Raw genomic sequence first — 26,619 nt, 5'->3', positions numbered from 1 at the left:
GAAGAATGTAGACTCCTTTATAATTATATAGACATCGGATGTTTGTTGAATCTTGATCCTATTGTCAGTTCTTTGTCATGAACACAGCTTGTTTGGTAACCCATACACAACAGCGAATATGGTCAGTAATACTTGTATACACAGAAGTAGTGCTAATTCCCAGCAATATGCCCAGCAGTGGTAATATTCCCAACATACCTAATCCCGGTATACCCCCCAACCACAGGAGACCCAACCAATCCTCCCCAATGTTTAGTGGTATTGCCAAGTAATATACACATCAGTAGTAGTAATGCTATACAAGATGTGGCCCTTAACTTTTAGGTAATAACATAGCTGTACAAAATAACATAATAACATAATTGAGTTACATACTCTATCATTTAGCAAAAGCAATATGGGTCAAATGTAATATGCTGCGAGATGATGCATATGTGATATTTAAAGGCAATATTTTAAAGGCAAGTCCAAGTTGGTTTTACTTTCAATGAAATTGCAGCGTTAAATCTCATTGTTAAATTGGCCAAGTTTCGGTACTTGCCATGAATTATAGGCTTTATCATTTGGCCTTAAAGTGGGTATGCATCACAACTCACAGGTTAAAGAAACTCAGTAATGCTGTAAGAGCCATGCCTACACAGAAAGTTTTTTTCAATTACTAGTTAGTTATTATCATGTTTTTGTCGATATGATCAATATTGCAGGTTAGACTGTTTATGAAGATGGTAGCAGATCCTATAGTCCTGATAAAGATAACTGCATCAAAGTACAAAAAAAAATCTTCACAAGTATTTAAAATCGATCTACATGTTTAAAAATTAAAATGGGCTCATTTTTGTTTGGGTTTTTTTTTGTAGGAAAAGAGAGATTTATTTGATACATCCATGTGTGCAATTACTAGATAGTTTATCAGACTAATGAAAGTATTTTTATACACCAAACATGTTTTTTGTCACAGTTTTATTACCTTTTGTGTAGCATAATATCCCTTATGGCCAACCATCATCTCATTAATATTGACATTTCCATTTATCTTCCAAAAATTCTATTTGTTTCACATGAATTCCCTGGAATTAATTGAAAGAGAATAAGGGGACATCACAGCTATATATATATTTTAAGTATTTACCACAACTAATTCTACTGTGCACGTCTCAACATACTGTAGTTCCACTATTTGGGCTTCATCTTTCATTTATAAAGTGCCTTTATTATCTATTTATTTTATTATATGCATTTTAAACTTCAAACACATTTTATTTTATTTGCAGTCTATTATAGTACATTATTTTAAGTAATGTGTTGCCATGTAATTTATCATAGCAGTAACAGTTATTGACACTGGCTCATCATGTTAATAGCACCTATTATGTTTACCCTCTAGAAAATTGAAAAGTCTGCTAAATCATGTGTACTTTAATGTAAATTGGGAGATGTGTCTGTTCCACACACACAAGTGGCAAACATATTCCTGCTATATAAACATTTAATGAAGCAGATTGTTTTCTGCAAAACAGATGCCAATTCCCCAAAATAGCTTCTTTTGTATCTTCATATGCCAGAAATGTGAAAATACTTAAAATGGTTAAAGTCATAGTTGAGACAACAAATAAGTAAAAAGAATCAGCACAGTTTAGCTCTGAAAATAAGCATCTCATGTCCTTCGAGGACACCAGAAACATTCTTTTTGAGATTGTCCAATCCAGATAACATTCCAAATGTAAAAGAAGACAGAAAGAGAATGCTCTTTGGTTGAGGCACACTCCTGATTAATAAGAATCACAAATTAAATAAAACTTTTATTGAGACAATATTAAAAAGGACTATTAAACTATAGACCCAAAGGTATCAATTCCCTCTGAAGTAATAAAATTAAGGTGAAATAGAAAGATGAAGATAAAGACAAATGTGATGACTGGAAAGATTTGTAAAATATGTGTGAAAAAAAGTGATCACCTCTCACTAGAGGTGAGAAAGTGTAAGGTGAAAATCTAAACTAAAAGTGTGTAGGATAAACACAAAGTTGTTGTGGATTAAATTAAGCACTGCTGTTAAATCATAAATACAATATTAAATTCTAAAATTCATGTACAGTATATTAACAGCTCACTTCAAAGGGAATAAGGACCTCATTGAGAGTTGGTCGAAGCAGCCGCTCGGTCGTACGGGAAAAGGGGCCGGATATGCAAATGATTCCCTCGCAAGTTGCGTCCCTAAGTTCGGATCGGTAGCTGGCCGACCAAGGGGAGGAAGCGGCCGGAAGACAAAAAAATACGCCCCCTTCTCGTACGCATTACACGTCATCTCGGGGCATATAAGGATTAATCGAGACCATCGGGAACCATCGGAACTGGTCGTAGAGCTTAAGGTTGACCATACCCTCTCTTAAGCTCTGCGATCATGTCAGTGTAAAAACCTCCCATGTCACATGTGCCATGATGCTACTTTGTTAATTATGCACTCCCATAAACCATATGCACTCCCATAAAACGCTGTTCGCATAATTAGGCACGCCTGCGTTCGGATCTCCACTCCCCCGTTTTCAAGCACCTTCCCCTGTTACCACCCACAAACGCCTCAATATGCCACTCAAACTACCGACCTGGCTGTGTTCAAGGAGAGAGAAATTTCTGATCGTAGCGCTAGTTTGCGCACGCACATTGCAAACTTTACGCATGCGCAGTATAGCGAACATCGGTGGCGTACGACCGTGCGGCCGTTTCGACCGACTCTGAATGAGGTCCTAAATATCAGTCATGAAATACACAGCATGCCAACCTGGGTGAACAATTAGACTCCAAGATAGTTGATCAATTATTCAGTCAAATCCCCAACAGCGTGATCACAAGTGACCACTTGGAAACATAACCGCAATTGTACAATGTTTATTCACACATGATAAATTGTCAAAAATGAATAATGAGACAGCCTGAGGTTATGGCAACATCAACTGTTTCATGAGGAACAATCTGACAATCATGAATATATCTTCATAACATGTGATCAACAAAATGGTATATTGTTGCACTCGGAGAGATCACATGAGTGACCACATGGGGATACAACTGTAACTATATACCAATTGTAGCACAAATAGTTGACAGCAGAAAAACAATTTGAAATTAATGTAGTACCTTTCATAAGGAACATTATGACCGTCCTAGATATTTGTTCATAGAGTATATAGCATAATAATCATGTCACATATGGTATTGCACTCGGATGTGTCCAATAAACAATGTAATCAGGTCCCAGTAATAAATCACATAGCTTAAAGTTAAACTGCATGCTATATATTACTCAAGGTTATTTGATTATCAGTAGTGAGGTAGCCTAAAATTGTTGCAGTCTTTGGTCATAAGTGATCAACTTACATTGGCTAATGAATACACATACATATACATACATAGCCTAAAATTAGGAAATAATAAATAAAGAGGACTACAATCTACTGTCCCTAGTTTGCTGTAAGGCATTGCACTGGGGATGAGAGTTGTAATCACACAAGCACAAATAGCATAGATAAAGGCAGCATCTGCTGTCAGTACTATATTGGTAGCAGGTACAAAAGCTGCAGTGCAGGACAGAGTTCTGGGTAATGAGATACCTGTGTCATGCAAATATATCCCCAAAGGAGCAGGCAGCGGTGTGGGGGGTCCACTGTGCGCAGAAGGGTACACCCGTGGAGGGTACGATGCGGGTTTTGCTGGGGCTTGATTACATTTTTCTAATGGCAGATTAGGCATTTTATTTGTATTCTTTTTCTTAGTTATTTAGGTTTCTAAATGTTTTTCACTAAAAACATATACAAAATCATTAATTACACCCCAAACCGCAAAGTCTTAACCCAATCTAAACCATAAACCTTCATGTGTGCATCATAGTGTATCAGTGTTTCAGGGACTATAGTAATGCAGAGGCTTTCTTACAGAACCAATCTCAGACACTATAAAACGTTTAGCAGTCCCTCTTTGGCTAGGTTGTTTTTTTTCATCTGTAGCAGAAGACGATACCAGTAAGCCAATACTTACCTACTTTTACCTACTTTTCAAAAAGCATTTCAGGGAGATTGTAAAAACAACACCTATGACCGCAAGGTAAAATGGACATGTACTGCTACATCTGAGAGGCGTGCCATAAAACTTACATTCAAATGTAAATGAGCCCAAAAGCAGTTAGTAAGATCTATTTGTTGATGAAAACACACTGATACTTTTCAGAAATGCATGTAACCATAGGGATCATTGTGCTTTATAACCAATGCAGAGAAATGATACTAATGATCCAATTTCAATGTATATATCTCTGTTTGTTTGTTTTTAATATAACAGCTTCATAATGGGGGTAAGGTGCAATCAGGGAGATTTATAGACTCTTCAGGGAGACAGGGAGATTGCTACAATTTCAGGGAGTCTCCCTGACAATGACGGGTAGTTGGCAAGTATGCCTCAAGCTCATCCCTTCCTTCCATAGGAAATAGAATTTTGCAATTCAAAGGCAGAACACATTATGTTTACAGGATTGTGCCCACTTCTCATTCATTCTAATTTGGATGTAAAATTACATATTTGGATATTGGTATAGTGCATAGTTATTTTATTAAAAAACTAACCCAAAAAATAAGCTGTAATAAATTTGTCTATATTAAGTGAGGTTCTAACATCTCCAGTATATAACTTATCTAATAGAAAGAAATGCACTGAAATTTTTCCTTAAACTTCCCTTATAAAACACAGCCAGGTCCTTCATCAGTCCTGGGAAAATTGGGATTGGCAGGCGTACTGGCATAAGGGCAAGTGTGACTCAAATAAGGAGGGAAACTTTCTGAAAAGGCCTTTCCTCTAGTTGCTGAGAATTCTGCAATTAATATTAAGTTTTTCAGAATGAAAGGGGCAATTATCTATTACCTGGATTTTCCTCTTTCTGTGTCAAAAAAAAAATAATGGGTCCATTCATTTTATGTGGTAGCTTCTCTAGTTTTTAAATTGCTATGTCTTGTTGTGCAGGCATATTATTCCTAAAATTATATGCGTCTACTTTAAGACTGTGACAATTTGCCAAAAAATTATTTGAGGGAACTTCAGGTGGGCAGTCTGATCATGGTGGCCGCATCTTCCTAAACACCCTGCGGCCCTCCTAGCAAACGCCATCTGCCACCGTAGTGGCATTAAGGAGCGCCTCTGAACCATTGTGGCACCTGAGGGAGTGCTCAAGGCATCAGTGCCGGGACTTGCCAAGCCCCGCCGCTTGGCCGAGACACCGGAATCCAGCCCAGACACTGTAGGGCGCTGCTGCAGCCGCCATCTTGGATCCGGCCTGGTGTGCAGTTACAGCCGCTCCTGCCTAGCTGTCCCTCTTCACTCCCCCTTTACAGCCTCCTTTATCCAGACAGAATAGTGAGCCACTGCTAGGAAGATAGCAGACCTCTTCCTGCTGGACAGCCGGCAGCCAACATTACCTGCTACTCAGCCACCATTGCTGGTGTACTGGTCCTGAGTGTCAGTCACCAAACTCCACCACTGTCTCCCTGATGCTCCTATTCAGTTGTGGGAGTCATTAGATGCACTTCTCTGCCTCAGATAGTAGAGTGTCCCCCCCACTATTCTTCTACGCTCAACAAGTCTGGGTGCCATCTAATATATGACTCAGTTACTGCTCTCTGTTGTCAGCCTTCCATATCTGCCTCAGCCATTGCTCTCTGTTGTCAGCATATAATATTTGCACCAGCCATTGCTCTCTGTTGTCAGCATTTCTCATCATGGCAAAGTATGTATCCAAGCAAACCAGTGGCCCCAAAGGGAATCAGGGAATCTTTACATGGTGCACAGCCCTCTACATCTGTGCATGATACGCACAAAATTAATGATATATTGTCTACTTTATTGGATCAAAAATTAGCACCCCTAAAAGATTTGTTGGACTCAGATTTGACACAACTTACTCAGCATGAATGCCATCTAACTGAGGCAGAACAGCGAATTTCTAACTTGGAAGATGAACGCTCGGAAGCACAATCTATGCTGCCCAAACAACTATGCAAGACAAATTGGAGGACTTAGAAAACAGGAATCACAGAAATAATGTCCTCCTCATTGGCCTCCCTGAATCTGTTAAGCCCATAGACTTGAAGCAACTGGTCTCCTGCTGGATACCTTGTGAACTAGGCCCAGCTTTATCTACAGAATCATTAGTTGTGGAAACGGTTCGCTGCATACATTCAGACTGCTCTATTCAACAAGGCAAGCCTCGGCCAGTCATTATGAGAATATTGAACTATGCTGATAAGGTCCTGCTACTAGAGGCCTATAGAAAACATTCTGGACTCACAATGATGATCGACTATTCCAGGATTTCTCCTATGTAGTGACAACAAAGAGGAGAGAGTTCTCGTCAATCTGCAAGCGTCTGTTTTAATTGGGTCATCGATTCGCACTTTTGTATCCGGCAAAGTTGCGGGTATCACATGCAGGAAAATCTTATTTTTGAATCCCGTAATGACGCTAACAATTTCTTGGACTCCTTCCCTGCAGCAACTTCTCCTTGGAATGCCGATGCAGACAAATCCGCTCCTGATGATCTATGCTCATCTCCTGTATCAAGCTAATGTTTTAGTATATACTATTGCTGATGTTATTATTTGATATACTCTTATATTTTATTTTATATATCTCACGGCTGATGTTCCTGAGATTATTTTGTGCTCTTTTTCTCCCACCCTTCCTTCTATTCCCCATTTCCCTAATTTCTGCTCGCCATTCCTCCCTCCCCCCCCTATTTTTCCCCCTTTTCACAACTGTTAAATTTATTTTGGATTTACCGACAGTATTGTTTGCTGCCCGAATTGGTTCTTAAAACCATAGTGAAATTTAGAAAGATCATGCAATGTTTCTTTTTTTATTTTAATTGTATGTGTAAATTCTTTATTTTATAATTCCTGGAATCGGCATGTAATGTCGGCTGGATCAAAATTCCGACAGCGGCAGCCTGACGGGTCGAAATCCTGACAACTATAGGTAAGTACCCTAACCTCCCCCCTAGTGCTTAACCCTAACCTCCCCCCATTAGTGCCTAAACCTACCCCCCCTCCCCGCACCCTAAACCTAACCCTCCCGGGGAGTGCCTAACCCTAACCCCCCCTAGTGGTACCTAACTCTAACCCCCCCTTTCCCTACCCTAACCCTCTCGGGGGGTGTCTTACCTCAAGTCCCACAGGGGTCTCTTTAGCAACCCCCCCGCGGCTCCACGCTAAGCCAACCGGCTTACCTTCATTCAGTAAGCTGGGTGTCGGGATTTAGTAGTGCCTATCTTTAGTCCCATGTTGGGATGTGGGTGTCGGGATATCGGCGGCCAGGATATCGCTAGTCGTTATCCTGACCGCATCCCATAATTCCTCATATGATGCTTGTTACTATTATTGAATTTACCTTGCTTGCTTGCTGGGACAGGTGAGTTTTCTCATTGCTACCCCCACTGTCTTACATGTAGCCTAAGGTAGGGATAGGTTAATATGAGTATTGCCTTGATCTGACCCACTAGGATGAAGACTGCTATAAAATTTGTCATGTGGAATGTAGAGGGTCTCAACACTGCTAAAACTGAAAAAAGTGCTAAATTACCTCCGACACTTTAAGCATGATGTGGTGGTTCTGCAGGAATCTCATTGACGATTATCTGACCCTAACATTCTCTGTAACAAATGGATTAGTGATTATAAAATGGGATCCTTCACCTCCAAATACAGAAGGGTGATTGTACTGTTCGGTAAATAACTCCAATATCAAATTCGGGCTAGCCTAGTTGAATAAGAGGGACGCTTCTTGTTTCTTAAACTCTTTCTCTTTGGAACCATGAAGAGAGTATACTATAGCAAGAGTCTATGCTCCTACTGGTCCTAACGCACATTTTTTCGCTGGTTTCTGTGCTAGCCTCCAGGATTGGGGGGAAGGTGACATTATTTTAGTTGGAGACTTCAACATAGTTCAATCCCCTGGGCTGGACAGATCACAGGTAGCACGTAGGAGTCGAGGAGTATAATCTCCCGTGAATCTGTTGACTAACAATCTACAGCTGTGTGACCCCTGGAGATGCCAACACCCCACATCAAGGGAATATACATTTTATTCCCACCCTCATCGTCCTCCTGTATTGATTTTTGTTTGATCCCTTCCTCCCTATTTCCACATGTAATAAATTCAGGTGTGAATGTGATAGCTATTTCCGATCATGCACCTGTCTGGTTCACGCTTGCTCTACAATCCCCCACTACTACAGTACATCCTATAATTGGAGATTTCCAGCTTACCTGGAAAAGTCAACTGACTTTAGAACACACTTAGAATGTTCTTTCCTCAATTATGTGGATGACAATCTTGCACACGTTGATGTCATTAATTGGTTTTTGGTGGCTTCTAAGCCGGTATTGAGGGGACAAATAATGAAGTATGTGGCCAGGAAACGGAAGTCTCTGGCTATTAGAACAGAGGACCTCAGCACAAAGCTCGGTCAAGCTTGCGATGCTATGTTTTAAAACAATTCCCCAGAAAATAAAAAGGCGTATGCTGATGCTAAGAATCTCTATGATACTTTGTGCACTGAACAAGCCCAATTTAATATTGATCACCAACACAATTGCTATTTTTGCTGGGACAATAAGTCTAGCAAGTTGCTGGCTAAACTGGTTAGGAATTACTCCGCCTCATCTCATATTGTAGGTTTGAAATCTACTACTCAATATGTAACTGACACAGAAAGTATTTCTCCCATATTTCTCCAATATTATCAGGCTTTATATTCAGCTCCTCCTGATGACCCTGTATTGAGCATGCACTTTCTACGAGAGGCAGGGTTACCTACTCTCACGGACGATGGTAGAGCCTCTTTAATTGAACTGGTGACGGAACCAGAAATTTGCCACTAATTAAGTCCCTTCGGAAAGGCATGGTTTCGGGGGTAAATATTATCAACTATTGGCCACTCATCTGTTACCATATTTGTGAGGATACCGGGTGACCTGGGTATCCTGGGGTTCAGGGATCACACAGTGGAGAAGGTTATAATGAAGGAATGATGAACTTTATTCATGGAGACACAGAAATCCAGCAAACAGTAAGCAGGGTTATATCATTACAGTCCACTCAGAGTTCAGCAAAGTCCTTTCCAGCTGCTGTATATCTTAAGACACTGAGAGGGGACAACACCCCAACCTCCAGAGTCACACTGTAGTCACACACTACCCCACAATTCCCCTTGCTGCACCACCCTACTTCCCTCTCTCTCACTCATTGGTGGGCTCAGGTGTCAGTCTTTGCAGAGAGGAAGGAGGAGGGCTTTGTAACAGGAACATTCCCTTGCTGTCTGCTGCTGACAAGCTTTCTGTATGAGGCTTATGCAGACTGAGGGCTTCAATTTAAGAACACAGAAATGGGTCATGGGGTTAACTTGTCATGATTGGTGTCTGCGAGTTACCTGTCTCAGGTGGTGATCGGGTTTCAACGGAGGCCGGCATGACTGGAATCACAGATAATGTAGATAGCTCTATTTATAAGACTTGTGTAGCAGTGAAAACTGCCCTAGATGATAAATGACAGGAACTGGAGGGACCGGACTGGGACCGGCAGGAAGACTTGTTGAATTGAACTGATGAGCTTGGAACTTGACTCTGGACTGGAACAACGTGGACTGAACTGATGAGCTTGGAACTTGACTCTGGACTGGAGCAACGTGGACTGAACTGATGAGCTTGGAACTTGACTCTGGACTGGAATGTGACAATGGCTGAAGGGAAGTCAGGTAATGCTGAGATGAGGGCTAAACAGGGTAATCTGGAAATGCTGTGACAAGGTTGGAACTCAAGTGCAGGCTGGATAGGATACCTGGGAATAACAGGTTTCAGGAAGGAATGGGTAGGTTTGGGAATTTTAGGTTCAGGGAGGGAGTAGGTAGGTAAAAGGGGCAGGAGTTGATCCACAGCAGGAAGCAAGGCAGGGTAACATGATGCAGGTTTACAGAGTGCCAGGGACCAACCAGGAGTAGGACTAGCAGCAGAGCACAGGCCAGGTATTGCTGTAACAGGACGTCTGGATGCCAGGTATTACTGTAGCAGGTTTTCGGGATGCACCAGGGGTTGCTGTCAGCAGGCTTACTGGATTGCCAGGTTTGGCTGTAACAGGTTTTCTGGAAGCACTGGGGGTTGCTGCCAGCAGATTTACTGGATTGCCAGGTACAGCTGAAACAGGTTTTCTGGATAGCGCCAGGGATTGCTGTAGCAGGTTTCAGGGATATACTAGAACACAGAAACAGCATGACCCATACACCACGGGAAGACAAGATGTTCAGGCCCAGAATGCTACCAGGAGAGGATATATATACCATGGGTCTGGCAGCAATTGGTGGATACGGACAGGTGGTCTGGTAGTAGCATTCTGAGTGGTGGAAGGCACAACATGCAGAGGGAGTATTCATCACTGCAGCTCTGAGAATCAGAACCACACCTGCGATTCCAATCAGGGCTAGCAGTGCTCACAGACAGAGGAGAGGCCAGGTGCAATAATCAGAGCAAATCCTCCAGGCAAATTACACACACAGATCCATGGGGAAGCTGACAGGGGTAAGTCCCAAGGCAAAAGGTGACAACTAGACAGGGTCGTGAGATAACTCTTTTCAACATGCAGGCAAGTCCTAGAAGTCCTTTTCCCTTGTCTCCTCACATACCTCCCCCTTCTTAAATTGAGGAGACAGACATGGTCCCAATGTTGGAGTCCTGACTGTCGACTCGGCCCGAGGGTCTGCAAAGCTTGATATTTGTTTCCTCACATCTGGATAGCCCGTCAGCATTGTGATGTTCTCGTCCCTTTTTGTGAGAAATGGAAAAGTTGAAACTTTGTAATGCCAGACTCCATCTCAACAATCTCCCATTTTCCTCTGAGGTTCTGTTTAGCCAATACAACGGGTTATGGTCAGTGACAATAAATTCTATCCCATAAAGATATGGTTGTAGCTTCTTTAAGGCCCAGACTATGGCTAGACATTCTTTTTCGATAGTGGCATAGGCTCTCTCTCGGTCAGCTAGTTTACGGGATAGATAGACAATTGGATGTTCCCTACCGTCTTCTCCAACTTGACTCAACACTTCCCCAAGTCCACACCCTGATGCGTCTGTCTGCACAATAAACTTTCTGTTGTAGTCAGAGGCAGCCAACACTGGGGCTCGAGTCAGCAAGTCTTTTAAGGTGTTGAAAGCTTGCTCACATTCAACAGTCCATTCAATATTTCGAGCATATCTCTTTTTGGTCAAGTCCGTCAGAGCCTTGGTCACGGTGCTGTAATGTGGTATAAATTTCCTGTAATAGCCAGCGACTCCAAGGAACGCCCGCACTTGTTTCTGGTTGATAGGTTGGGGCCAATTGGCAATAGCCTCCACCTTTGCCGATCAGGTCTGATAGCACCTCCTCTGACCCAATGTCCTAGGTACTGAACCTCAGCCATCCCCATCTGACACTTATCTGGGCATATGGTGAGTCCAGCCTGTCTAATCCTCTTCAGCACTTCTGTCACCTGAGTTAAATGCTCCTCCCAGGTATGGCTGAAGATGGCAATGTCATCTAGGTTGGCTTGGGCAAAGTCTTGACACCACTCCAGGAGGTCATTAACCATTCGCTGGAATGTGGCAGGGGCGTTCTTCATCCCGAAAGGCATGGTAGTCCACTCAAAGAGTCCTTCCGGTGTGATGAAGGCAGAACGCTCCTGTGCCTCTTTGGTAAGTGGGATTTGCCAGTAGTCTTTGCTCAAGTCCAGTGTTGAGACAAACTCAGCCCCTCCAATCCGATCCAGTAGCTCATCAACATGAGGCATAGGGTAAGCGTCAGTGGTGGTGACTTCGTTCAATTTGCGATAGTCCACACAAAACCGTGTGGTTCCATCTGTCTTGGGAACCAACACAACCCCAGCAGCCCATGGGCTTTTAGATGGCACTATAACTCCCAAAGCTAGCATCTCCTCTATCTCAGCCTTTACCTGCCTCATAACAACCGGAGTCATCTGGTAAGCGACTTGTCGGATGGGCCTAGCACTTCCAGTGTCCACAAGGTGGGCGGTCAGATGAGTTCGACCAGGTAGACAAGAAAACTGGGCCTGTTCAGCCTCTAAGATCCTCCACATCTTTTGCTGCTGGGCTGCATTCAACTGTTGTCCCACCTGGACTGATTCCACTCCTTTCTTCTCTTTAGCAGCTCCCAAAAGGTCAAGCAATGGATCAGTTTCTGGTGTTTCCATTGGAGGACAACATACCGCCATTGTTACTGCTTGATGATCACGATAGGCCTTCATTCGATTTATATGGAAGGTGCGTTGGTGCTTCCCTCCCTTATCCAGGGCAATCATGTAATTGACCAGTCCGGTGTGCCTTACCACGGTATACGGTCCTTCCCACGTGGCCTGCAGTTTGTTTCTTCGCACTGGGATAAGCACCATTACTTTTTGCCCTGGATACAACTCTCGGTCTTGAGCGTGGGCATCATACCATTCCTTTGTCTCTCTTGTGATTCCCTGAGATGCTCTTGGGTTAACTGTAGCAATCTTCTCATGCGGTTCCGCATATTCTCCACATATTGTAAAATGGGCTGCTGGTGTTCTTGGAAAGTTCCCTCCCAGCTCTCTTTGACCAGGTCTAGAGGCCCCCGCACTTTCCGGCCGTACAAAAGTTCAAATGGGGAATATCCAGTAGATGCCTGGGGGACTTCCCGATAAGCGAATAGAAGCTGTTGCAGGGCTCTCTCCCAGTCCCTCCCTTCGTACTGCACGTAAGCTTGTAGAAGTCTTTTTAGCGTTCCATTGAAATGTTCACAGAGTCCGTTCGTCTGTGGATGATAAGAGGTGGTCCAAAGAGGTCGAACCCCCCACTTTTCCCACAGGGTTTGCATTAGTTCACCTTGGAATTGGGGTCCTTGATCTGTGACGACTTCCTGTGGGTATCCAAGCTGACTGAATATGTCTGTCAATGCTTGCACAACATGTTCTGTGTCAATAGAGGACAGGGCCACAGCCTCAGGATAGCGTGTAGCAAAGTCCACCAGCGTTAGAATGTACTTTTTTCCCGTATGACTGGGAATAGCTAATGGTCCGACTAGGTCTATGGCAACACGGGCAAAGGGTTCCCCTATAATAGGTAATGGGTGCAGAGGAGCTTTTCGCTGGGGTTTCTCCAGTCTCTGGCAGGTATCGCAGGTGTCTCGATACTGCTTAACGTCTCTAGAGATCCTTGGCCAGAAGAAATTCCGCAACAGTTGGGCCAGTGTTTTACGTGTGCCAAAATGCCCGGCCACTGGAATGTCATGAGCAAGGGCTAGTAATTGTGCTCTGTATGGTGTAGGTACCACCAACTGTTTACTGGGCATGACTGTTTCCTGTCCAGACTGAGGAACGACCACTCGGTACAGCAATTCCTCTTCCCAAACTATCTTGCTCCCATCAGCTGTTTCCAATTCCAGGTCGGCTGCGCTCCTTAATTTACTTAGGGAGGGGTCTGTCTGTTGGGCCTGTCGAAACTCGCTCCGGTCCACCTCCCCCAAGTCTGTCTCTGAAGTACTGGACAAGGGACTGGAATCACTCACCATTGTGGTTGGGGTACGTTGGTTCTGCTCTGAATCTGCCACCTGGGTCACTGCTCTTTGGGTTTGGCTCCGGGTCACCACTTGAATGAAGTGTGTCACCAGTCCCTGTCCTAGTTCATTCCCGAGGATGACCTTGGCTGGTAGCCCCTTGAGTACTCCGACCTCCACGATTCCTTGATCGGCTCCCCAGGCGAGATGTATCTTGGCGACGGGAATACCGGTATGTTGTCCCCCGGGGGTGGCAATTCGTACATACTGTCCAGGAATCACCCGGGAGGGAATCAGGTCTGGCTCAATCAAATGTGAGTGAGGCCCCAGAATCTCGTAGGCCCTGTACCCGCTGGTCTTCTACCAACACAGGCTGTAAGTGCCCCTGCATATTCTGAGGAGTTGCCTGCTCCTCCTCCAGAACCAGGTCTACAATATACACCCCATCCATCATCTCAACCACATCTGACTGGATGACTGCCTCACAATAATCATCCATGGGGTAACATACCACAGAGACTGGGGCCAGTCTAGCCCCAGGGAATGGCCCTCACATGCGTGGACAGTCCCTCAACAAGTGTCCTGGTTGATTGCAGCGGTAACACTTCCGAGGTTCTGGGTTAGCCACTTTGAATCTGGGTGGTTGATAAGAGATGTTTTTGATAGGGCCTCTTTTACTACTATCATTGATGCGTGGTTCTCTGTCAGGGAGCTTCTCCACTCGTGGGGGTCTTGTACCACCTGTTGCACTGAAGACTCTCGATTGGGGATGGTTAGCTATATATTCATCAGCCCATTCTGCAGCTTGTTCAGGTGTGCTGGGCTTCTGGCCTGCAACCCACTCCCGTACCTCTGGTGCCATCTTAATCATTAGTTGCTCTACCACAATTAGGTTTATGATCTGCTCCACGGTAGAGTCCTGTCTACCCTCGAGCCATTTTCCACAAGCTTGCCATAGCTGACTGGCAAACTCTTGGTAGGAAGCAGTCCCACTTTTGCTCAGTGTCCTGAAATTGAGACGATAAGATTCTGCAGTGATCTGAAACTTAGCCAGCAATGCCTTCTTTATGCAGGTGTAGATTCCACATTCCTGGGGAGTTAGAGCCCTGTAGGCTTCCAGAGCCCTACCGGTGAGACTTGGCCCCAAGTACTTGGGCCATTCAGTTGGCTCTATCCCCTGCACTCCCATGAGATTCTCAAAGATGTGGAGGTGAGTGTCAATGTCTGTTTCATTCTCTCGAAATGTGGGAGCATCCTTAAATCCCAAGCACCGCTTCTCTTGTTCAGCCCCTCTGGGCGACAGCACAGTTTTGCTGCTAGTAGGGATTTGTATCCCTAATATTGCATGGATCACTCCAGCTCTATCATGTGTAGTTGCACTTTCACCTAGCGCCCCCAGCCAGCTCTGTAGTAGAGCGGGAGTAGCGGTGGTTGACTCAGGTAACCGACTGGAAGAAGTGCTTCCACTGCCTGTCGGTCCTTCTTCATCATTACTCAGGTGGTCGGGATCCTCTGGGTGTGCACGATCCCACTCCAACAAACGCAGTACCAGAATCTTCATCCTGCAAAATCCTTGCAGGTGTGGTTCCGGGCTGTCCGGTAAAACTTCTCCTGCTCTCTCATAACGCTTTCAATTTGGCCGCCGGTTGCAACTCCTGACTGCTGATATTCTCTGGTGTTAGCGTTGTTTCTACTCACTCCCCTGAAATTACTGCAGGAACTGTGTGACATCCCACCGCTGCCGCCAAAAGTGAGGATACCGGGTGACCTGGGTAAACTGGGGTTCAGGGATCACACAGTGGAGAAGGTTATAAAGAAGGAATGATGAACTTTATTCATGGAGACACAGAAATCCAGCAAACAGTAAGCAGGGTTATATCATTACAGTCCACTCAGAGTTCAGCAAAGTCCTTTCCAGCTGCTGTATATCTTAAGACACTGAGAGGGGACAACACCCCAACCTCCAGAGTCACACTGTAGTCACACACTACCCCACAATTCCCCTTGCTGCACCACCCTACTTCCCTCTCTCTCACTCATTGGTGGGCTCAGGTGTCAGTCTTTGCAGAGAGGAAGGAGGAGGGCTTTGTAACAGGAACACTCCTTTGCTATCTGCTGCTGACAAGCTTTCTGTATGAGACTTATGCAGACTGAGGGCTTCAATTTAAGAACACAGAAATGGGTCATGGGGTTAACTCTTTTCAACATGCAGGCAAGTCCTAGAAGTCCTTTTCCCTTGTTTCCTCACAATATTTTACCCCACTGTTTAACTGTATTATATATTTTAACATGGACAGAATTATCGTTCTTCTCAAGCCAGGCAAAGATGCACTTGTACAGTCATACTGCCCTATATCTATGTTGAACCAAGACCTAAAACTGTTTACTAGATTCATAGTCATGAGGTTGCAGACCATTTTACCTAAGATATTACACCCAGCTCAAACAGGATTTGTTAAGGGCGGTATACGTCGGTGCACAATGTTCACCTCCTAGTGGCTGCTATGACTAGATTACACTTGGATGGTAATAAAAATGCTATTATTGTTAGTTGTGATGCTGACAAAGCATTTGACCACGTTTCCTGGTCACATCTCCTGAGAGCCCTACACTTACAACGTTTTAGCCCAGATTTTATAAAAATTTTCCAGATTGTCTAGAGACAGCCGACTGCTTTATTAACTGTCAACGGTTTGAATACTCTTTCTTTTTCATTAACTAAGGGTACTCGGCAAGGTTGCCTGCTATACCCTCTGCTCTTCAATCTAGCCCATGATCCTTTAATTAGAACCTTTATTAAAGATTCTAGGCGGAAGGGAGTGGTTATTGGAGCTCAAGATAATAAAGTGTCTGCTTTTGCAGATGATTTATTGCTCTATTTTAAAGTACCGAAGGAAGCTATTTCTTCACTACTAGATACATTACATCCCTTTCATCAGATTTCTTGCTTCCTAGTTAACATATCCAAGACTGAGGACCTCATTCAGAGTCGGTCATTGCGGCTGCATGGTCGTACACCACCGATGTTCGCTAAACTGCGCATGCATAAAATTCGCAATGCGCGTGCGCAAACTAGCTATTACGATCAGAAATTGCTCTCTCCTTAAACTTGGCCAGGTCATTAGTTTGAGTGACAGGATGAGGCGTTTGTGGGTGGTAACAGGGGATGGTGCTTGTGAACAGGGGAGTGGAGATCCAAACGCAGGAGTGCCTGACTATGCAAATGGCATTTTATGGGAGTGCATAATTAACTAAATAGTGTCATGGCACATGTGACATGGGAGGTTTTTACACTGACTTGATCGTAGTACTTAAGAGAGGGTATAGTCAACCTTAAGCTCTACGACCAGCTCCGATGGTTCCCGATGGTTCCCGATGGTCTCGATTAATCCTTATAAGCCCGGAGATGACATGTAATGGGAACAAGAAGGTGGCGTATTTTTAGTTTTACGGCCGCATCCTCCCCTCGCTTGTCCAGGTAACGATCCCATCTTAACGACGCAACTTACGAGCGCTTCATTTGCATATCTGGCCCCTTTTACCTTACGACCGTGCGGCCGCAACGATCGACTCTGAATGAGGTCCTGAGTCCTTAGCAATGCATGCAGATGCTAAAGTAGGCTGGGGCACTTCCTTCCCCTTCAAATGGGCTGATGGTTCCATTAAATATCTAGGTCTACATATTCCATCCCACCCTTCTCACCTGTATTTACCAAATATTCCAAATGTATTCATCAAATGCTAACTGATTTCAAGAAATGGAGGAACCTCCCTCTCTCCTACCTAAGACGTTGTCATTTATATAAAATGGTAAGCTTTTCCTCGTCTCCTATATCCCATCCAAATGCTTCCATTTATACTTACTAAGCAAGATCATTGTTCTGTTAACAAAGCTGTTACTAAATTTATATGGGCAAATAAACGTCCACGTATTCTTTATTTAAACTACAGCAACCCCTTAAGCTGGGTATACACCTACAGTATACAATCATCGGGCCATTCATCCAATATCGAGAGAATGGCCGTTGGATTGTATAGGTGTGTATAGTGTCCCGATGCAGGAGCGTTAGCTGATAAATGGCTTTTAATGCTCCTGCAACAGTCGGATCAGGAATTCGCATCTTATGTATGGTTTAATATTCATCGGGTTGACTTACCGATCGCATGGAAGCCCGTACACACTGTGCTATGTCTGCAAAGTGTGTACGCGGCTGACAGGGGGTCACACTGGGGACAGACTGCACGGCTGATCGGGACAATTTTACCCGATCAGCCTGCAATCGTAAAAGTGTGTACCCAGCTTTACTCTTGGTGGTATCAACCTCCCTTGTATCCAAGATTACACACTAGCAGCTATCTATCACTATGCACTAGACTGGATAGGAGGCAATGATAATTTAACAAACAAGACAGTGGAAAAAGATCTTAGTCCACAAATCGATCTAGCATATTTACTACACATTCACCATACTAAATGTCCACCTCAGCTACTGTAGCTGCTAACCCACTTATTGCTACAACCTATCATGCTTGGCGTACTCTTAGAAAACAACACCATCTCATCATTTTTAATTCATTATTCCTGCCTATAGTGTCTAACCCTGACTTTCAGGCTGGTGATGCATCCAAACCAACAATTACACTACAATTGTACAGAATTACATTGCTAGAGAGTTGGGCATTTATTTTACTGTTACTATGGCCTGGGCACTGTGGGATCTCCGTTCACCATTAACTCCATGCCGTTGCTCAATAGGAAATATCTCTCTTTTAACATGCATTGCTGCAGTCTCTAAAAAGGCAATACTGTCTCAATGGATTACTAGGGAACCGATGCCCATTTCCTTAATGTTCCTGCGATTGGCACATTTATATCAAATGGACTGGATTGAAATTGGCACAAAAATCAAGACAATGTCTCTCTGTAAAATGTATGGCAAGGTGCTGAAAGTAGCACAAAGAATAAATTCCCAGAAGCAGACAGACATTGTAGTCAGGTCATACAGTAAGCCAAGAGTGTGTGGTAAACAGGGTAGTCAGAGAAGAGTTGGGAACTGTAGTAACTTCACCAGGTCCAGTATTAGTGATTACTGGAAATAAGATCTCTGTACAAAACTCACAGGGTAATGGCATTTTTCCAGGAACCATGAGTCCTGCCAGAACGGGACAATCCAAAATTCTTGTTCACAGAATAGAATCGACAGGAAGTAGTAATGCTGGACAACAGATTCAAAAAGTCCAGAGAAGTGGACGAAACATGTCGCTGTGTGCCTATATGGAGCGTAATTTGATCAATATTGTGACTGGCCTATACCTCATCCACTTACTAGTAAGAACTGGTGTCTATATTTGCACTGTTTGCCTGTCTGTAATCAATGGCCCCTGTGATACTGCCGCACAGGTGAGGCTGTAATGGAGCTCTCATTCACCCCGGTTCCTTAATTGTGCCACACCCAACAGCCGGTGGCCGGTGTCTCAATAGCGGACTGCTGGATCAGCCAGGAGAGAGGGACTGTGAGTATAGAGGTACAATAGCTGTTCACCCCGGATCCTAAATTGTGCCACACCAAGCAGTTGATGACTGGCACGTCATTAGTGGGCTGCATGATGGCCAGGAAGGAGGGAGTGTGAATATACAGATATTGTGCCTTATCTCAACAACTGAGACTTTTGCTCTGTATTATGATCCAACTCAAATATAATTCACACAGGTACAATAATTACTGCAGATAACCAAAAGTTTTTTCAATAATAAAGAATTGTTTCTTTTTTTCTATAGCAATACGGAAACTATTATAACTTGGTTCCAACCATGTGACATTGTGTCGGTATTGAAGCTAAATGCAACATTGATACACTGTTAGTTCTGCTGTGCTTATGTTGTATGCACATGTATAATTGTATCCAATACTACCTGAAAGAGTATATAGATAGGTTTATTTAATCAGAATATTACTTATGTGCTAGTTTTTTATGAGCTGTTGTTCTTGCTTTATTTACATTTTATATGTGATAGAGTAAAAATAAATATTTATGTGGAATATCAATTGCGGTCTAGGAATTTGTTTATCAGCACAATCCTTTCTCTTTTGTAGTATATGCTAGATATCAGTGACAAGTACACAATAATCTGGGGTAATATAGCATCTGAAGTGCATCTGGCACTATTGGTGATACCAGGATCAAGAGTATAAAAAGATGTTTTACTGTACCTAAATACTGTTTGCACGTAGAAGCCAGACAAGGCAATGTCACCAACACTGGGTCCCAGGACCCCTGTCTCCAGCCTTGCACTCCAGTCCACAAGCCAAACAGCACAATGTAGGTGATATACAGTATATCTAGTTGCAAGATGTTTATGTTAAGGGCCTTAATAGCAAATGTCATGTAGCTACATTTACCTGGAGATTGTACATGGGTTGTTGTGGTGCGTAACAGTGACTTTGAGTGCTAAGGATGAGTGAGACTCCCCATTGATCCCCCACTGCTAGTAATTGGTGCCAAGAGCAAGGAGTGGGTGTGTAAAGACAGTATCACACCAGAATTGCAATGACACCATTAAACATTGCCCCTCCCTGCAATTACATGCTAGCAACTAGAAAATGCCATAGAATGGGGGGAGGGCACTTTACATGCGCTATCTACCTAATAAATTAGAAATGTTGCCAGTCTACCCTTAAATATTTATTTATTTATTAATATTTACACAAACACGGGTTCATTTTGTCAGTAGCCAATTAACCTACCTGTATGCTTTTGGTTTGTGGGAGGAAGCCTATATAAGCACTGATAGAACATACAAACTCCATACAGAAAAGGCTTTGGTGAGAATTTAACCCAAGACCTCAGTGACACAGCAAGCTAATCAATGCACCACCTTGCCACTAAAACAGTTGTGCTTTCCTCTGAACTTTCTGAGAGACTTGCATGGAATATGATTTTTTATTATTACTAAATATGCCTCATCTGATCTTTAATCAGTGGTCAATCTGAGTAAGCACTAGACACAGCAGCTTTCTGTTTTGTACATTTCATCTGGCCTTGTTACAGTACTTCTGCCTTTGTTATATGTGTACTGTACATATCCATTTCCGTTATGCAGGCTTAACTAGGTATTTGAAGGCCCCATAGCAAAAGTTTTAGATGGGTCCCTATGTACCACCCAATGGTGAAAATGTATATCACATGTAACTTTGACAAGGAAGATGGGCTCCATCAGCTCTGGGCCCCATAGCAGCTGCACCCCTTGCACCTATGATAGTTACGCCCATGCTGTTACTTGATTGTTAATGTTTGTACATTTCATCTTGCCCTGTTACTTTTACTTTTGCTACCTGTCTACAGAATGGGCTTGTTCTTGTTTAGGACTGGATTATCCATGTACTAACTTTGAACTGTTCAACTATGCTCCACTTCTGCCTACACTTACCTTGGTTTGTACATGATTCTTTCCACTCAGACATTGTCATATCAACTACAGCTCATCAAAACTACTACCAAACTAACTACCGCTATAATGTACTTATGGCCATGAACTTGTCTATGCTTTCGTGTCTTGTTTTTAAATAAAAATAAACTTTTATTAGAAAGGATACTTTCTATTCTGAAAAATGTTTACAAATGTATAATAAAACCTATTTTGAAAAATGTATTTTATGTGTTAGAGCAAATACTCTGCATGTCTTTGTATACAGAGAATTTATTAATTCCCTAAAAAGGCAAAACATATAACAATATTCTGGCAAACATGAGCTTGACTATTTTAAAGTATGTGCAAGACTTTAAAAATCATTTTACGATCTGCTATTCTGTAATTATGCCTAATGCCTGATGCCTAATCATGTCTATTTTAGAGTACTGCTCTAGAGTACTGCAGTGACAAGTTCCAATCACCTGTCCATAGAAGCCAATCGGGTGACAGCCTGAGCCTCCTCGCACCTCCTGACTCTGTTCAGCCTATCCCGGGTAACCCAGGGGTATACCTCCCAGCCTCTGGCTCTACCAATTCGCCAGTACAATGTCTAACCTTAATCTCTACTGAGTAAGCTTTGCTGTGCTCCTAATGCATAACTGGTTTTCCAATTGTGCAGTTTTGTTGTTATCTGCTTGATGGACTCCTGCAAGTGATCTACACCTGTGTCAGCTATTCTGCTGGCTACAAAGGTAACCTCAGCCTGCTCCAGCTATCTGAACCAGTTCCAGACCTGTGTGTATACCATCTTCCCTGCACAGTGAGTTTTGCTGGTTCCTGGTGTCATCATCCACTACCTATTCCGGTGTTCCGTCTGTATCCGGTCCTGCTACCATCTGAGAATGGCAATAAAGTAAGGTAATATAAAGACACCTTCACCTCCACCTCTCCCCATACCTTGAAATACATAGGTAAGAAGTTAAATGAGCTGTTGTTGTCCTATATCCATATTAAAGGTTATCTCTCAACACCAAGCCCAGGAATGTACTGTAACATCAGACCAGTTCGTGTTTGCTCTAGCTTTTCATTAAAATTAGTAAGAGAACTTGCAGCACCTCAGCAGGAGATTGATATACATTTCTTGAATTTGCCCATTTGCACTTATCTTACCTTCTCCCTTATGCCATCCGTTGCAATTTTCAACAATAGCATTGGCACTTTCAACCACCAATGCAAGGTGCAAGATATCCACCAGAAATAGGCATTCCTTTCCTGTACATACAAATTAGAATCACATGGAGCTTTAGATAAACACCCACGACAATCTCATGACACTCCCAAGTCAGGGAAGTTCCATGCGATCGTATCATCGCCGTTCAGTTCCCACTCCGAAATGCTCAATTTCCTGGAAAGACAGATCCGGGCAGGTTCTGCCCGACTCAGAATAGGATGGTGATATGAAAATATGCATAAATTTGCATATGTGTTTGTGCTGCATGCTAAAACATGACCTACAGATGTATCCATTGTCATCTTACCTGCGATGCATATTCACGTGCGCACGCATCGCGCTAACGACTAGCCACGACAGGCTGCGCATGTTCGCAATGCAATGTCCATGGTCGAATATGTGCATGCGCTCATTTGCGGACATGTTGTAAAGCGACTACATTGTCACAATGCGTAAGGTAAGATGACAGTGGACACATCTGTATTGCGTTCATGTACAGAGATCCGTCTGTCTCAGAATCAGGCCATAAGTGTGCACCTGAGATATTATCTTATCTCGCACTGCTATGACATGATGATGCATGCACTCCAAATTTGCATCTATAGTATTGAGAATTTTCATTCTTATTCAATATAGTACTTTTTATTTAGGTCTAGTTTTCCATATTTATTTGTGGAAGCCAGAATACAGTATATAGGACTACAAAAAAAGGGCTATGCTTTACCTAGCTGTGATAGCAAATAAGTCAAAACACGTGCAATTTGTATTATAGATATGGTAAAAATATGAAATCTCAGCTGTGTGTGTTCTTGTGTGTAATAATTTGAAAAAGCATAGCTGACATTATATGTTGATTTCATAAAAAAATTCATTTTGTATATATGTATGGAGAAATATTATTATAATTTTTTTGAATGACCTGCACCTCTGAGGGATTAGTTGTGTGTGTTCCTTTGTCATGTATTTTATTAAAAAAAAAAAAGAGCCTATGCTAAACGGCATTACATTTTTATCACAAAGAATTAGAAAGAGAGAGAGAACGTAAGACACTCCTAATGGTAACCAGCTGTGCTAGCTTAGTTTCAGATCCTGAAACAATGCATCGGCATACATTGCAGAAAAAAAAACAATACTCATTTAAAGGATTTTTGTATGATACTAGCAGGAATGGCTTGTGCGCTATGACAGAAGCAAGGAAATTTAGTCATTTGTCATGCCTCTTACTATATATACCTACATACAGAAGTGTAGCGTGTGGCCAGGGTGCCAGAAGCACATGTCCAGCATGTGGGGTTAAATTAAAGGGAAATAAAAAAAAAACATATAGGGCAGTATCGAATTGGGGCAAGGACGGCTAGATATATATTCCAATTCTACTAATAAAATCCAGTTTTGTGTGTTTGCAATAAAAATACACCTTCCCTGCAGTATATGCTGGTTTCTCAGCAACACCACCCCCCTGTCACACTAGCCCCAAGTCACACCAGCTCCCAGTCATACCACCGCCCCCTGTCACACCAGCCCCCTGTCACATCACACCTGTCACCCCCCCCCTTTCACTCCAGCCCTGTCACACCACCCCTCTGTCACACCAGCCCCCTGTCACACCAGCTTCCTGTCACACCACCCCTCTGCCACTCCACCTCTCAGTCACACCAGCCCCTTAAGACCAGCACCCTGTCACACCACCCTTCTGCCACACCAGCCCCCTGACACACCACCCCTCTGCCACCCCACCCCTCTGCCGCCCCAGCCCTCTGCCGCCCCAGCTCTCTGTCACACCAGCCCTCTGCCGCCCCAGCCCTCTGCCGTCCCAGCCCTCTGTCACACCACCCCTCTGTCACACCACCCCTCTGTCACACCAGCCCCCTGTCACACCACCCCTCTGTCACACCAGCCCCCTGTCACACCACCCATCTGTCTCACCAGCCACGTCACACAACCCCTCTGCCACACCACCTCTCTGCAACACCAGCCCCATGACACCACCCCTCTGCCACCCCAGCCCCCTGTCACACCACCCCTCTGCCATCCCAGCCCCATCACCCCACCCCTCTGCCACACCAGCCCCCTGTCACACCACCTCTCTGCCACACCAACCCCCTGTCACACCACCCCTCTGACACACCAGCCCCCTTCCACACCAGCCCCATAACTCCAGCCAACCCCTTCCCTAACCTGCTCTGACTTACCTTCTCTTCAGCGTGCATGATCCTCTTCCTGCTCCTCGGTGCAGCATGGAGAGAGACGAGGTGGGTGAGCCGCGCATGCGCAGAAGGTGCATGTTGGTGGTCATGCCGGGAGCTAGTGCCCGGCAGCTGTTGGATGACTGCTGCTGTAGCACCCTGGCCGGAGCAGGACCTGGAGCACAAGCTCCACCAACGCAGCCCTCACTACACCCCTGCCTACATATTGTACTTCACCTTTTATAATCAATTATTATTATAAATGCATTCCTATAGGCATGTGTTTTGTAGACATGATGGGGTACAAATGAAAGACTGCATATGGGGTCTGCTTCTCCAGAGAAGTCATTTTTGGAAAATTATAATTACAGTATGGAGGACTCTGAAATATTCGTAGCATAGTTTCTTTTGTGGGGGTTTGGGCTATAACACTGGGGAACAGTCAATCTGTTGCCAGGGATTTAAGAGTCGATTTCAATTAATTTTGTACTCCTGATCATGAATATGCCATGCTTATTTTTCAATTGGCTCTAGTTTTTGAGATATGCATATGTCTTTAATATTTATAAAAAAAATAAATTAAACAATGTTAAAAATAGTTAAAAATATATATTTTTTATTCTGATTAAATTTGAATCATAAAATGTTATAAAAAGACACAGGATAATTACATACATAAGTGTTAGGAAGCCAAGAGAACCGTTTTTTGTAGGATTTTCTTTTGTATTCTTGTTGCTGGCAGTCCCCCTGCAGAACAGTAATTGGCCATCATGTGACGATCCCACCTTCCTTGATATCTTTCTTCCATTACCTGAATATCCTGGTGGAACCGTTCACCCTGTTCTTCGCTTAAATCTCCTAGATTGGATGGTAAGTGATCTAAATGGCTGTGCAAAAAATGTACTTTAATACTTATGTTGGCACCTACTTTCTTGAAACATTTTAGCATGATGTGGACTAATTCATGATAGTTGTCTGCCTTGTGCTTGCTTAAAAAAATTTGAATGACAGACACATAACTCAGTCATGCTTCAGATTCGGTTTCAGTCATAGATGTGGTAAAATTTGGATCCTTCACCAGTTTCCGTACCTGTGGGCCGTGAAAAATTCCTGCCTTTAATTTTTCAATACTAAGAGATGGAAATGTTTGACAAATATACGTGAAACAATCGCCTGACTTGTCCAATGCTTTTACAAATTGTTTCATTAAACCCAGTTTGATATGGAGAGGCGGCAGTATGATTTTTTTCCTGTCAATTAAGAGCTCATGAATGATGTTAGCTTCTTCTACAGTTATAATTTCTCTTGGAGGCCATATGGTTTGCTGCCAATGCTTTTGTTTTGCACAACTATCCCATAAGCATATGTGACAAGGATACTTAGTATATTCACTTTGCTGTCCAAAGAAGAAAGTTTGCCATTTTTAAATTGACACAAATAGACCACTGATGCTGAGAATAAGCAATTTTTTCTAAGACTAACTTGATAGTTTCATACTGTTCTTAATGTTTTGTTGAATGACCGATAGTAATCGATGCAAATGTATTCCCATTGTGCAGTAATATGCATTTTAAGCTCCTTTTAGAACTATCCAAAAAGAGCTGCCAGTCTTCTGCTCGATATTCTGGTAAGCCCATCATCTTGAGAACTTCCGGAATATTGTTGCTACACACAAGATTGTTATCTTGGCTAAAGAATGGCAGTGTGGCTTGCTCTCTATTTCGATATGACGTTATAGTAACATCCGGCTCAAGACAGTGCTTTTCTTGAAGTCTGGATCCTATAAGCTCAGCTCCTTTTTTCAATAAATTTAAGTCTCGAATTAAATTGTTTAGTTCCTTTTGAGAAAATTTGTTTGGAGTAGAGGAATTTTCTTCAAACTCACTTTCATCTGTGTTGTCACTTGCACTGGATGAAATAAAAATTTCCACATTATCACATTCAACGTCGCACAAAGAACTGAATGATGGTACAGGTAAATCTTCGCTATTGTGGTATTGGTTGTTTTGCAGAATTCATACTTGGGTATTCCCATTTGCGTTTCTTAAATCGATTCATACCCTTCACAAGACAGGCTGTAAAAACATCAGGAAGACTGGAGGAGCAGGAGAAAAGTCTCTCACTTCCGAAAAACTGACTCCACAGAAACAGCAGTTTTTCAGAAGTGAGCGTTTAGGGCAGGAGGCATGATAAATG

General features: G+C 43.2%; 1 protein-coding gene and 1 pseudogene across 1 annotated transcript in view; both read right to left on the bottom strand.

The window, feature by feature from the left end:
* RAMP3 (receptor activity modifying protein 3) overlaps positions 1–26,619 on the bottom strand; it is a 228,183-nt gene that overhangs the window by 40,130 nt on the left and 161,434 nt on the right. The window lies entirely within an intron of this gene.
* LOC148507699 (uncharacterized) lies at positions 1,624–15,326 on the bottom strand (annotated as a pseudogene).

This window comes from Taudactylus pleione, unplaced genomic scaffold, assembly GCF_031769625.1.
Source record: "Taudactylus pleione unplaced genomic scaffold, aTauple2 ptg000386l, whole genome shotgun sequence".
Classification (NCBI taxonomy): domain Eukaryota; kingdom Metazoa; phylum Chordata; class Amphibia; order Anura; family Myobatrachidae; genus Taudactylus; species Taudactylus pleione.
This window is presented reverse-complemented; position numbering and strand designations above follow the sequence as displayed.